Below are 13,435 nucleotides of genomic sequence, written 5' to 3'. Positions count from 1 at the left end.
GGCCTTGCAAAAGGATGAATCTTGCATATTCTCTCTCTTTTTTCTGTAAGTAAATGCTGTACCAACTGAGCCTGGTGTGCATGTTGTCTGTTCTCAGTGACCTGAATCATGCAGTAGTCTTCTCTGAATAGTACTTACCTGCCTTTTGCCTTAGCTGCATCAATGATATATTCTTTCCTACAGCATGGCCTGACCACCTAATGCAACACACAGTAATTGGATTGGCTGAGAACTATTTGTGAACTACATCAAACTAAATGTTAGCAATTGTAAGCATAATTATTTTAGGTATCAATAATAAAAGCACTTCTACTGGGTGCAGTAGCATGTACTTATCATTCCAGCTTTGTGGGAGGCAGAGGCAGGAAGATCAGTGGACCCCAGTAGTTCAAGTCCAGCTTGGGCAACATATGGATACCCTAGTTGGGGAAATAAATAAATAAATGCATTAGAAAACACTTCCAGTTGTACCACGACATGTCACTGACTTAAGATGAATTCTGACTTCAGAAATATTAAAATGTGAAAATTTTGTGTAGTCTAAATTCCGTGAAATAAGATATTATTATAAAGAAAATGATATATGCATTAAAGGCATAGAGGGCTTTTTCTGATTAAATAGGAAAAATATTTTCTTATGGATGCAGAAATGAATTTGAAAATCAGTATGCATGAGCATATAAATAGCATCCAATTCTTCAATCCTCTCAACTATCCCTGTGTAGTCATTTCCCATATTCACTCACTGTCATTTTTCATATTTCCATTGAGCAACTGACTTTTGGTGCCGTAAGCATTTAACCCCCCTTTAGACACCTTTTATTTAAATAATCTGTATCTTATTGCTCCCTTGCTCTGTCTTTACCTGTACTTCCTCCTATTTTAATGGAGGAATGGTTATGAGACCAATAATCTCTAATATTTTTTTAAAAAATTGTTTCAGTAAAACAAATTATTAGATGTTCAGCTGGTCTTCTAATGTCAGAATTTGTTATACCTAATTAACATAGAATTTGGGGACTTAAGCCTTAGGTTTGGTCCCCCCACAATGGACAGGGCCCCTCATCTTTTCAGCTTCCCCTGGAGTGTCCCTCCAGCTGCTCTTGGGACTGCTTCTTCTCAAAGGCGCCCCTTCACTAAGAGGGGCTTTTCTGGGCAGTGGCTTTGCCAATGATTAATTATCATGAACCCAACTTGGACCTTTGGCTTTCTGGCTCTTAGCTGAGTAGCCAAGATATTTCTCTAGACTGAGATAGTTGGCTTCAGTTCTAATTAATGATCAGTCGTTATCAGCTTAGTTTAGACTTTTTGCTCTCTGACTTTTTGGCTGGGTAGCCTAAACACTTCCCAGATCCAAAGAGCTGGCTGAAATTTATGTTCCTCTTTCTGGCACTGTCTTGATAATTCTGATGCTTTCCCGGATCTGCAAAAAACATTTTAATTGTTTACAGTCTTGATTAATGGGTTTGCTGTTGCTTCGATAGTCCATCATTTATAATGATAAGAAACCAAAAACACAAATGGGCATTTTATATTACTCTGCTGGGATCTTTTGGTCCATCCTTCTTAAGGAGTTACTGTTCTGTTTCATTCCCCACTTCTATTAAGTTACTAATAATTTCATTATAATTGAACTTTAAACTCCATTTTTAACTCCTTCCCCCCGCCCAGCAGTATTTATTATGCCATAGAATTTCTCACTGTTATTTCAACAGAGTCCTTTCCCAGAGTCTTCTGGTTGTATATCTGAAGTTAGCAGCTCACAAAGATGGTTTGGTGTCAGTTTGCTTGAAAACACAGAGTATTCCTAGCACTTCTTTAACATCTATCACAAAACGCAGTGAACCTTGTCTTTTTGCTCTTTATCAAATAAATGAATCCCTTAGACTCCATAATCACTCATAAATCACTTAATTACCTCATTTGGACAAGTAAACCATCCTCATTTAAAAGAGACCCCCAAGTTCATTTTCACTAACAAGTTTTATTTCTGCACTATCAACTTGCTATCTAAGTTCTAGTTCATGACAGAGGTTCTTGATATCCAGCTGTTATTTATAAAGACTGAGACTGTTGTGAATTCATGCACTGTGAACCCAGTCTAGATGGCCTCTGCTTTCCAAATACTTGGGTTAAATTAAAATATATCTTTCCTCTGCTAGAATTCCCTGAAACTATTTGCTTTGTTTCCAAAAGGAAACCAATGGGGAAAAAAAGAGAGAAAAATACAGCATTTGAGTGAGGTGACAGTGTCATTTTTTTCCTATTTCTAAAGTGATTTTGCTCATCTAATTTCATAAGACATCTTCTTGACAGTGACACTAGAAGCCAGGGTTTGCTCTCAGTCATGTTTGGTACTTTAAATCAAGAGGCTGGACTCTGCAGTTGATTAATTTCTGTATTCTGCTTCAACTATATTTATTTTCTGTTTGATGTTAATAGAAATTTCACACATGGTAGAAAGCATCTAAGTCCACCACTGCCTTCCTTTCAGTAGAAATTCTAGGTTTTTCCCTCCAATCTTGTCTTCTGGGCCTCTCTCCTGTAATGGATACCATTGACCTCTCACTCTCTCTGGAAACCCTTTCCTCCCTTGGCTTGCATGACCCTACAAGGTCCTAGTTCTCATCTTTCTTCTTCGGTCATTCTTTGTCTGTCCCCTCCACAGAACTTTCCTCTTAATCCTTCCAGCCTCCATTCCCAGACACTCCAGTGACCTGTCTTGGCCTTTTACAGATGTGTCCCTACCCTTCTCCCAGCAGAACGTATAGTCCCTTGCAGTTTTAACCATCATCAATATTGATTGATGTCATCATCTCTAAGTTCAGTTCCCCCACCTGAGTTCTGATTCGTATTTCTGTTTGAAGATTTTCCTCCTGAACATCCTGTTATCATCTCATATCCCACTTATTTACTTATTTAACCTGTACTACATGTCTACAATGTGCCAAAAACTGTGCTAGTCCCTGAAGATACAGTGATGATCAAAATATACCATTTTTGCTCTCAAAGAGATGACAGCCCAGTAGAACTTTAAGGTAAAGAATTTATCATATATGGGTGAATCAAGGCAAAGCAAAACAAAGCAATGCTGTTCTCCTTGTCTCCAAAGTTTGCTCTCGTTCTCTCTTTTCTAACTTTCCATTTCCCCCTTTAAGATTATCCTCCCAGTCTCCTAATCATCCAAGCATCTTTTCATATTTGCTGATTTACTTTTCATATATTTCTCTTTTGATGGAGTGTCTGGTCAAAACTTCTATCCATTTTTTTTTAACCAAGTTGCTTGTTTTTTAATTACTGAGTTTCGAGAGCTTTGGATATCTTATAAACACCAGCTTTTTATCAGATATGTGTTTTGCAAATACTTCCCCACAATCTGTGGCTTGTCTTTTCATTCCGTTAGTAATGTCTTTTACTCAGCATTATTTTTTTTTAAAAAAAAAAGTCCAATTTATCAATTTTTTTTATTCTATGGATCTTGGTTTTGAAATACTTACTAACCCAAGGTCCCATACTCAGGAAAATGTGACTATGTTTTCTATGTTTTTTCTATGTTTTCTTCTAGAAGTTTTGAGGTTTAGAATTTCACATTTGGGTCTATGACCCATTTGGAGTTGATTTATGTATAAAATGTGTAAAGAAGTAGAGTCAAGTTTTCATTTTTTTGCATCCAATTATTTCTTCTCTAATAAAACCTGTATCCTTTGGTCAAAACGAACCCCCCAGCACCATTTTCATCGCGGCTTCGTTCTGTTAAGGACTTACCCTGCCCTCCTGTTGTCTACCACGAACAGCCAGCACTCCTCAACTCCCTCTCTGGTACTGCATGGCTCAACCACTTCAGTCCCCACAACCTCCCATTGTAACCAGGTCCTTGTCTTTACTGGCTTCAGTGGCTTTGGGAGCAATTGTTTAAGGATTACTCAAGGAAAACCAATCACAATCCTTCCTTAAATTGCAAGGCAGTTACTGAAAAAGTAAAAATCCTCCCACTGGAGCTGCTGAGCTAAAGGGACCAACGTTCTAGGGAAGCAGCAGAGGCTTGGCAATAGACCCTCGTCTCCCAGCTCTTGGTGCGGGCATGTGACCCAGTGTTGCTTTAATGGCTGTGAGCATTGAAAAGGTCTAGTCCTTTAGCAGACAGAAAATTTTACTATGAGATCTCATCCCAAACACAAAATTCAAATGGTGGAACAGTTCTTGACTCTTCCCCTTGAGTCTTGCCCTGTCCTCTCTGGTTACCCACATTCTCCTCCTTTCTCCATAGTCCTTCAGGTCTTTTTGACTTTCCTTCTCTATTCCTGGTTCCTCCTCTGTTTCACTGTCCTTTTCTTCCTCTTCCTTCTCCTCTTCTTCCCCTTCCCCTTCTCCTTCTCCATTTGGCTTTTTTCATGGTGAAGCTAAAACAATGAGCTATGTAACTTGTGCTAATGAGGGAAGAAGGAAGAAGGAAAAGTCCTCCATCGGACCAGACTTCAGATTGTACCATCTATAGACAAACAAACTGAATGAAACAGATAGGAATTTCATTCAACATCACATTATTTTTATAAATCAAATTAAATCTGACTCCCAGGTCACATACTCTACGATGGTGGGAAATTTAATTAAAACAGTTTAATTAGGAACAGTGGAGAGGAAGATGATACGGTCCAAGTTTTTCAACTTTTGAGAATTTGGCTTGATTAAAGGGCATTTGGAAATTAAGTCAAGGGGACCTTGAAATGCCTTAAGTGACCGGATTCTGATGGCCAGCCAGACTCCAGCTGGTTAAAAGAAATATAAGGATGGATTTAAGGAAGAGCTGATTCTTGCCTGGATCATACTGCTCCTTCCTGAGCCCAGCCATCTACTTCCAACAACCACCAGGAAGAAGGAATGCAAAAAGGGATAGCTTGCAATTTCCCTCCTACCAATGCATCAGTTGGCAAGCAGCCAGACAAGATTAAACCAGAAAAGACAGACCCTGTGCCTGTGCCTTTCCCTCCTGGACCATTGGTGAAACCCTGTCCTCCTCTGCCTGTGTCTCCTTTCTACCTCTAGAAGTTCGAGTTCACCCTGTTACCATCTCCAAAGAGGGCATGCACTATTTGTTTACAGATTTGACAAATCACATGGCTAATGTCATGTTGTCAGAGTGAGGGGACACCATTTTCCTGATGGTGTCCCTCTTTTCTACTGTTGCAATGAATCTGAAAACTCCTCTCTAAATGTAGGACCATAGGAACAATTAGACCATCCTATTCATGGTCTTTCAGGGGGACATTATGCCACAAGGCCTCTTCCTGCCTCCCAATCTGTGGAAGTATTTCATAGCTGAGATGTCAATGGAAGTTGACATGAAATGCAATTCTTCATTTTAAGGGAGGGGGAAAAAAGCAAAGTAACTCAAGAGCTGACTCATAATTGTGATTTACTTTGACTTTTTAATTTGAACATTTTAATTGCTTACTTTACAAATTGAACTTTAAGAAAGTAAAATAATAAAATAAGATTTATTACTCTGCATTCACCTTCAAAGGGCCGTGCTTTGTGATTTCTCTAAGACGGCAGGGAAAACATGTGCCTCTGCTTCTGATTTTTCTCACCCACCTTCCCTCCTCAAATCCAATGTTCTTTTTCATTCTCTGTCCCTGTGTGTGCACTTGAAGGTCCTTCAGCCACTTTTAATAAGTGTAGCTGAAACAAAATGCAAAGGGAGAACACAGGAATCTGGAGAAGAAGTGGGTTCCATCTCCCAGCCCTTAGGTGATTCAACTGGAGGACAGCAGCCTCTGTCCTGACCCACCCAGTGCTTAACCCTTCAGGCCTCCAAGGTGAGAGCCATTTTCTGCCACACCCCTCCCCCTCCCATGTCCCCCATGCTGTCTTTCGCTCCCTTCCTACCGTTAGCCAACCTTCCCCAGCCTTTGAGCACGCTCTTTCCCCCAGGAAACCCAGCCACTGGCTCCCAACTTGGTTGCCTTCTTCTCAGTTCTGAAGCCTCAGTTCAAATATTGTCTCCTCTGAGAGGCCCTCGTGATGGCCATGAAAGTCCATGTCCCCACATCTGGATTTTCACTCTCCTCATCCTCCTTGTTTCCTTTATGGTTCATCTCACAATTTTTAACTGTCTCATTTGCTTTTGGTTCTTTCATTGTACTTTCTGTTTGTTTGGTTTTTGGTTCTCTTTTGACCTGTCTCCTTACTCTGTCTGTGAGTGCTGAGGGTGGAGACTCAGTCTTGCCAAAGGAATCTATGACTCCTGGGATAATACCTGGTCCATAATAGGCACTCAATAAACACCTGGTTTGTGAGTGAATAAATGAATGAATATATTCTTCAGAGAAGCCCAGTACCTCAAGCTGCTTAAAAACTCTTTTTCTGCTTTGATCTGGAAGGTTATTTCTAAGATCATATCCAGAGGATATTGCCCCAAGGAAAATTTTGGAAGGACAAAGTGAAACAATCTTCCCTGGATTATTTCCTCGATGAAGAGGATTGACATGAATCTCAAGATGAATCAGGAATTCATTGCAGAGCTCAAAGCTAGCTATTTTGGTTAACAACTGTCAGGACATAGCCAATAACCAAGTACAGGAAACCCTGGTGGCACTGTGCCAACCTCAGCAAGATGGGACACTTCCCTTAGTCCAAAAGGAGAAAAGTTAATATTCAGTATTCTAGAGGCCAAAACTCTGGACAATTGAAAAAGACAATGATTCCCTCTTACTGAGCATATCTTTTTTTTTTTTTAGTCGTGAGTTTCTCAAAGGAAGAAACTTTACAACATTCATTTTTATGTCCCTATCATAGTCCTGGGCATAGGATTATAATGTACAGTGAAATTCAGATATAATAAAAATGTATGACTCCTTACTTATATTTTTATATATTTACTTTATAACTGAAAGGAAATTCTTATGTGATGTACACAAAGCCCAGAATATGGGGAGAAATAATCCTTCTTAGGGAGTCAATTTATCAGTCCATAAAGAACCCATCTTGGGGCTGGGATTGTGGTTCAGTGGTATAGCACTTGCCTAGCACGTGTGAGGCCCTGGGTTCGATCCTCAGCACCACATAAAAATAAATAAGTAAAATAAAGATATTGTGCCCAACTACAACTAAAAAAAAAAATTAAAAAAAAGAATCCATCTTGGATGGGCACCTGAGAATGGCCCTTTGTCTCCTGTCCCTTTCTTCTCTCCACTGTCCTTTCCGTCTTCAGTCTCCCTCAGCCTGTCTTCCAGGGTCCATGCTTCATCCTGGAGAATGATACTCTGTCTTTATCATGTGTTGTAAGAATAGGCTTCTACCCATTAAAATTCTTCAGAAAACACTATTTATAAAAGATTTATAAAAGGATTGGATTCGAGTGCACATAAAAATTAACCCTTCACAGTGGTTTAAACAAGACAGGTATCTAGTTCTTTCTCTTGTGAAGAAGTTAAAGGAAGGAGGTCTGGCCACATTATCAGGAGGACACAGCTCCTTCAGGCTCCTTAGTTTGTCACTCCCTCTTTGCTGTAGCTTGAATATGCCCCCAAAGTTCATATGTTGGAAACTGTGTTACTCAAGTTTCCCATCATTGTGACAAAATACCTGAGAAAAACAACTTTAAGGAGGAAATATTTACTTTCATTCAGTTTCAGAGGTTTTAGTCCATAGTCACTTGGCCCCCATTGCAGCAGTGAGGCAGAATATCATGGCAGAGAGGGTGATAGAGCAAAAATGCTTACCTCATGGTGGTCAGGAAGAATGAGAAGGGTCCAGGGACAAAACATACCCTTAGAAAGCTCACCCCAAGTCCTACCTCTTTTAACTCAGCCCCATAGCCTGAAGTTTCTACCACCACCCAATAGCACCACCAGCTAGGGACCAAGCCCTCAACACACAAGTCTTTGGGGGAACATTCCAGATTCAAACTATAACAGAAACGTAAACCCAAGACAACAGTGTTCAGAGGTGGAACCTTCAAGGGGTGATTGGACATTGAGGAGTTTGTCCTCAGAAAGAAGTTAATAGCATTATTTCAGGAGAGGATTAATTATCAAGGTAGTGGGTTTCTGATAAAAAGGATTGGTTCTTCCCTACTCCCTCCTCTCCTCCTAGCATCCCCCACCCCACCCAGGAATGACACAATAAGAAGTCCCTTGCCAGATGCAGGCCCCTTGACTTTAGGCTTTGCAGCCTTCAGAACTATAAGGAATAAATTTCTGTCCTTTATACATTATCCAGTCTCATAGATTCTGTTATAGTAGCATAAAACAGACCAAGACAATATTCAGGATCACCCCATGGTCCGACAGAAAGTGGGGGGAAGGGTACTGTTATGATTTAGATACTAGGTGTCCCCCAAAAGCTCATGTGTGAGACAATACCAAAATATTCACCGGTAAAATGATTGGGTTATGAGAGCCTTGACTTAATCAGTGCATTAATCCACTCATAGGGATTAACTGGGTGTTAACTGCAGGCAGGAAGGGCATTGCTAGAGGAGGTGGGTCACTGGGGTGTGCCTTTTGAGTGTATATTTTGTCCCTGGTGAAGAGAGCTGGTCTCTCTCTCTCTCTCTCTCTCTCTCTCCCCCTCTCACCCTCTCTCCCTCTCCCTCCCTCTCCCTCTCCAAGCTTTCTAATCCACAAGCTGCTTTCCTCCTCCACATATTTCCTCCATGCTCTTCTGCTTCACCTTGAGCTCAGAACTATGGAGTGGACCATCCTTGGACTGAGACCTCTGTAACTGTGAGCACCAAATAAATTTTTCATTCTCTAAAAATTTTTTTTTATAAGAGGATGGGTCCTTTGGTCACAGCAACAAAAAGCTGACTAAAACAGATGCAAAGACAAGAGGATATTCCCACCAATGGAGTATCTTTAATTAGATTTCCCACTGACTTCTGATTGCATCTCACTGACCAATTCTATTTGAAATAATGATAAGAAATGTTATCTCTTAGCTGGGACATTGCTGCCCTGAATAAAATCAGTGTTCTATTACTATACAAATGATAAAAGTGGAAAATGGGTACTATGCAAGTCACATGAACTCAGAATTTTCCGGAGGGCTTACTAGAACTCTGAGTTTGTTATTTGGTAGATCTGGGAAGGATCCTGGGAATTTGCATTTCTAACAAGCTTCTCAGTGATGCTGAATCCGCTGGTTTAAAGATTAGACTTGTAGATCTTGAAGAAAATGTCTTGCATTTTCTTTTTTTTTTTTTTTTTAATTTTTTATTGTTGGCTGTTCAAAACATTACATAGTTCTTGATATATCATATTTCACAATTTGATTCAAGTGGGTTATGAGCTCCCATTTTTACCCCATATACAGATTGCAGAATCACATCAGTTACACATCCATTGACTTACATATTGCCATACTAGTGTCTGTTGTATTCTGCTGCCTTTCCTATCCTCTACTATCCCCCCTCCCCTCCCCTCCCCTCCCCTCTTCTCTCTCTGCTCCCTCTACTGACTTTCGTTTGTCCCCCTTATATTATTTTTCCCCTTCCCCTCACTTCCTCTTGTATGTACTTTTGTATAACTCTGAGGGTCTCTTTCCATTTCCATGCATTTTCCCTTCTCTCTCCCTTTCCCTCCCACCTCTCATCCCTGTTTAATGTTAATCTTCTTCTCATGCTCTTCGACCCTACTCTGTTCTTAGTTACTCTCCTTATATCAAAGAAGACATTTGGCATTTGTTTTTTAGGGATTGGCTAGCTTCACTTAGCATAATCTGCTCTAATGCCATCCATTTCCCTGTAAATTCTATGATTTTGTCATTTTTTAATGCAGAGTAATATTCCATTGTGTATAAATGCCACATTTTTTTATCCATTCATCCATTGAAGGGCATCTAGGTTGGTTCCACAGTCTAGCTATTGTGAATTGTGCTGCTATGAACATCGATGTAGCAGTGTCCCTGTAGCATGCTCTTTTTAGGTCTTTAGGGAATAGACCAAGAAGGGGAATAGCTGGGTCAAATGGTGGCTCCATTCCCAGCTTTCCAAGAAATCTCCATACTGCTTTCCAAATTGGCTGCACCAATTTGCAGTCCCACCAGCAATGTACAAGTGTACCCTTTTCCCCACATCCTCGCCAGCACTTGTTGTTTGACTTCATAATGGCTGCCAATCTTACTGGAGTGAGATGGTATCTTAGGGTGGTTTTGATTTGCATTTCTCTGACAGCTAGAGATGGTGAGCATTTTTTCATGTACTTGTTGATTGACTGTATGTCCTCCTCTGAGAAGTGTCTGTTCAGGTCCTTGGCCCATTTGTTGATTGGGTTGTTTGTTCTCTTATTGTCTAATTTTTTGAGTTCTTTGTATACTCTGGATATTAGGGCTCTATCTGAAGTGTGAGGAGTAAAGATTTGTTCCCAGGATGTAGGCTCCCTATTTACCTCTCTTATTGTATCTTTTGCTGAGAAAAAACTTTTTAGTTTGAGTAAGTCCCATTTGTTGATTCTAGTTATTAACTTTTGTGCTATGGGTGTCCTATTGAGGAATTTGGAGCCCGACCCCACAGTATGTAGATCGTAGCCAACTTTTTCTTCTATCAGATGGCGTGTCTCTGATTTGATATCAAGCTCCTTGATCCATTTTGAATTAACTTTTGTGCATGGCGAGAGAAAGGGATTCAGTTTCATTTTGTTGCATATGGATTTCCAGTTTTCCCAGCACCATTTGTTGAAGATGCTATCCTTCCTCCATTGCATGCTTTTAGCCCCTTTATCAAATATAAGGTAGTTGTAGTTTTGTGGATTGGTTTCTGTGTCCTCTATTCTGTACCATTGGTCCACCCGCCTGTTTTGGTACCAGTACCATGCTGTTTTTGTTACTATTGCTCTGTAGTATAGTTTGAAGTCTGGTATCGCTATACCGCCTGATTCACACTTCCTGCTTAGCATTGTTTTTGCTATTCTGGGTCTTTTGTTTTTCCATATGAATTTCATGATTGCTTTCTCTATTTCTACAAGAAATGCCGTTGGGATTTTGATTGGCATTGCATTAAACCTATAGAGAACTTTTGGTAATATCGCCATTTTGATGATGTTAGTTCTGCCTATCCATGAACAGGGTATATTTTTCCATCTTCTAAGATCTTCTTCTATTTCTCTCTTTAGGGTTCTGTAGTTTTCATTGTATAAGTCTTTCACCTCTTTTGTTAGGTTGATTCCCAAGTATTTTATTTTTTTTGAAGATATTGTGAATGGAGTGGTTGTCCTCATTTCCATTTCAGAGGATTTGTCGCTGATATACAGGAATGCCTTTGATTTATGCGTGTTGATTTTATATCCTGCCACTTTGCTGAATTCATTTATTAGCTCTAATAGTTTCTTTGTAGACCCTTTTGGGTCTGCTAGGTATAGAATCATGTCACCTGCAAATAGTGATAATTTAAGTTCTTCTTTTCCTATTTTTATGCCTTTAATTTCTTTCGTCTGTCTAATTGCTGTGGCCAGTGTTTCGAGAACTATGTTGAACAGAAGTGGAGAGAGAGGGCATCCCTGTCTTGTTCCAGATTTTAGAGGGAATGCCTTCAATTTTTCTCCATTCAGAATGATGCTAGCCTGAGGCTTAGCATAGATTGCTTTTACAATATTGAGGTATGTTCCTGTTATCCCTAGTTTTTCTAGAGTTTTGAACATAAAGGGATGCTGTACTTTGTCGAATGCTTTTTCCGCATCTATCGAGATGATCATATGATTCTTATTTTTAAGTCTATTGATGTGGTGAATAACATTTATTGATTTCCGTATATTGAACCAGCCTTGCATCCCAGGGATGAATCCTACTTGATCATGGTGCACAATTTTTTGATAAGTTTTTGTATCCGAGTGGCCAGAATTTTATTGAGGATTTTTGCATCTAGGTTCATTAGAGATATTGGTCTGTAGTTTTCTTTCTTTGAAGTGTCTTTGTCTGGTTTAGGAATCAGGGTGATGTTGGACTCGTAGAATGAATTTGGAAGTTCTCCCTCTTTTTCTATTCCTGAAGTAGCTTGAAAAGTATTGGTATTAGTTCCTCTTTAAAGGTTTTATAAAACTCTGCTGTATACCCATCCAGTCCTGGGCTTTTCTTAGTTGGTAGTCTTTTGATGATTTCTTCTATTTCCTCAATTGATATTGGTCTGTTTAGGTTGTCTATATCCTCCTGACTCAATGTGGGCAGATCATATGACTTAAGAAATTTATCTATGCCTTCACTATCTTCTAATTTATTGGAGTATAAGGATTCAAAATAATTTTTGATTATCTTCTGTATTTCTGAAGTGTCTGTTGTGATATTGCCTCTTTCATCCCGTATGTTAGTAATTTGAGTTCTCTCTCTTCTTCTCTTCGTTATCATGGCTAAGGGTCTGTCGATTTTGTTTATTTTTTCAAAGAACCAACTTTTAGTTTTGTCAATTTTTTCAATTGTTTCTTTTGTTTCGATTTCATTAATTTCAGCTCTGATTTTAATTATTTCTTGCCTTCTACTTCTTTTGCTGTTGTTTTGCTCTTCTTTTTCAAGGATTTTGAGATGAAGTATGAGATCATTTATTTGTTGGTTTTTTCTTTTTTTAAGGAATGAACTCCAAGCAATGAATTTTCCTCTTAGAACTGCTTTCAATGTGTCCCATAGATTCCGATATGTTGTGTCTGTGTTTTCATTAATCTCTAAGAATTTTTTAATTTCTTCCTTGATGTCTTCTATAACCCATTGATCATTCAGTAACCTATTGTTCATTCTCCAAGTGATGTATTCTTTTCCCTTCCTTCTTTTATCATTGATTTTCAGTTCCATTCCATTATGATCAGATAGGATGCATGGTATTATCTCTACTCCTTTATATTGTCTAAGAGTTTCCCTGTGACATAATATATGATCTATTTTTGAGAAGGATCCATGTGCTGCTGAGAAAAAAGTGTAACTGCTTGATGTTGGGTGGTATATTCTATATATGTCAATTAAGTCTAGGTTATTAATTGTGTTATTGAGTTCTATAGTTTCCTTATTCAACTTTTGTTTGGAAGATCTGTCCAGTGGTGATAGAGGTGTGTTGAAGTCTCCCATGATTATTGTATGGTGGTCTATTAGACTCTTGAACTTGAGAAGAGTTTGTTTGATGAACCATTGTTTGGGGCATATATATTTATGATTTTTATGTCTTGTTGGTGTATGGTTCCCTTGAGCAGTATGTAGTGTCCCTCTTTATCCCTTTTGATTAACTTTGGCTTGAAATCTATTTTATTTGATATGAGTATGGATACTCCTGCTTGTTTCCGAAGTCCATATGAGTGATATGATTTTTCCCAACCTTTCACCTTCAGCCTATGTATGTCTTTTCCTATCAAATGCGTCTCCTGTAGGCAGCATATTGTTGGGTCTTGTTTTGTGATCCATTCTACTGGCCTGTGTCTCTTGATTGGTGAGTTTAAGCCATTAACATTTAGGGTTATTATTG

This window comes from Marmota monax, unplaced genomic scaffold (genome assembly GCF_021218885.2).
Source record: "Marmota monax isolate L192 unplaced genomic scaffold, Marmota_monax_Labrador192_F-V1.1 WCK01_AAM20220418_F8-fsc00025, whole genome shotgun sequence".
Classification (NCBI taxonomy): domain Eukaryota; kingdom Metazoa; phylum Chordata; class Mammalia; order Rodentia; family Sciuridae; genus Marmota; species Marmota monax.
Note: the sequence above shows the minus strand (reverse complement) of the source record.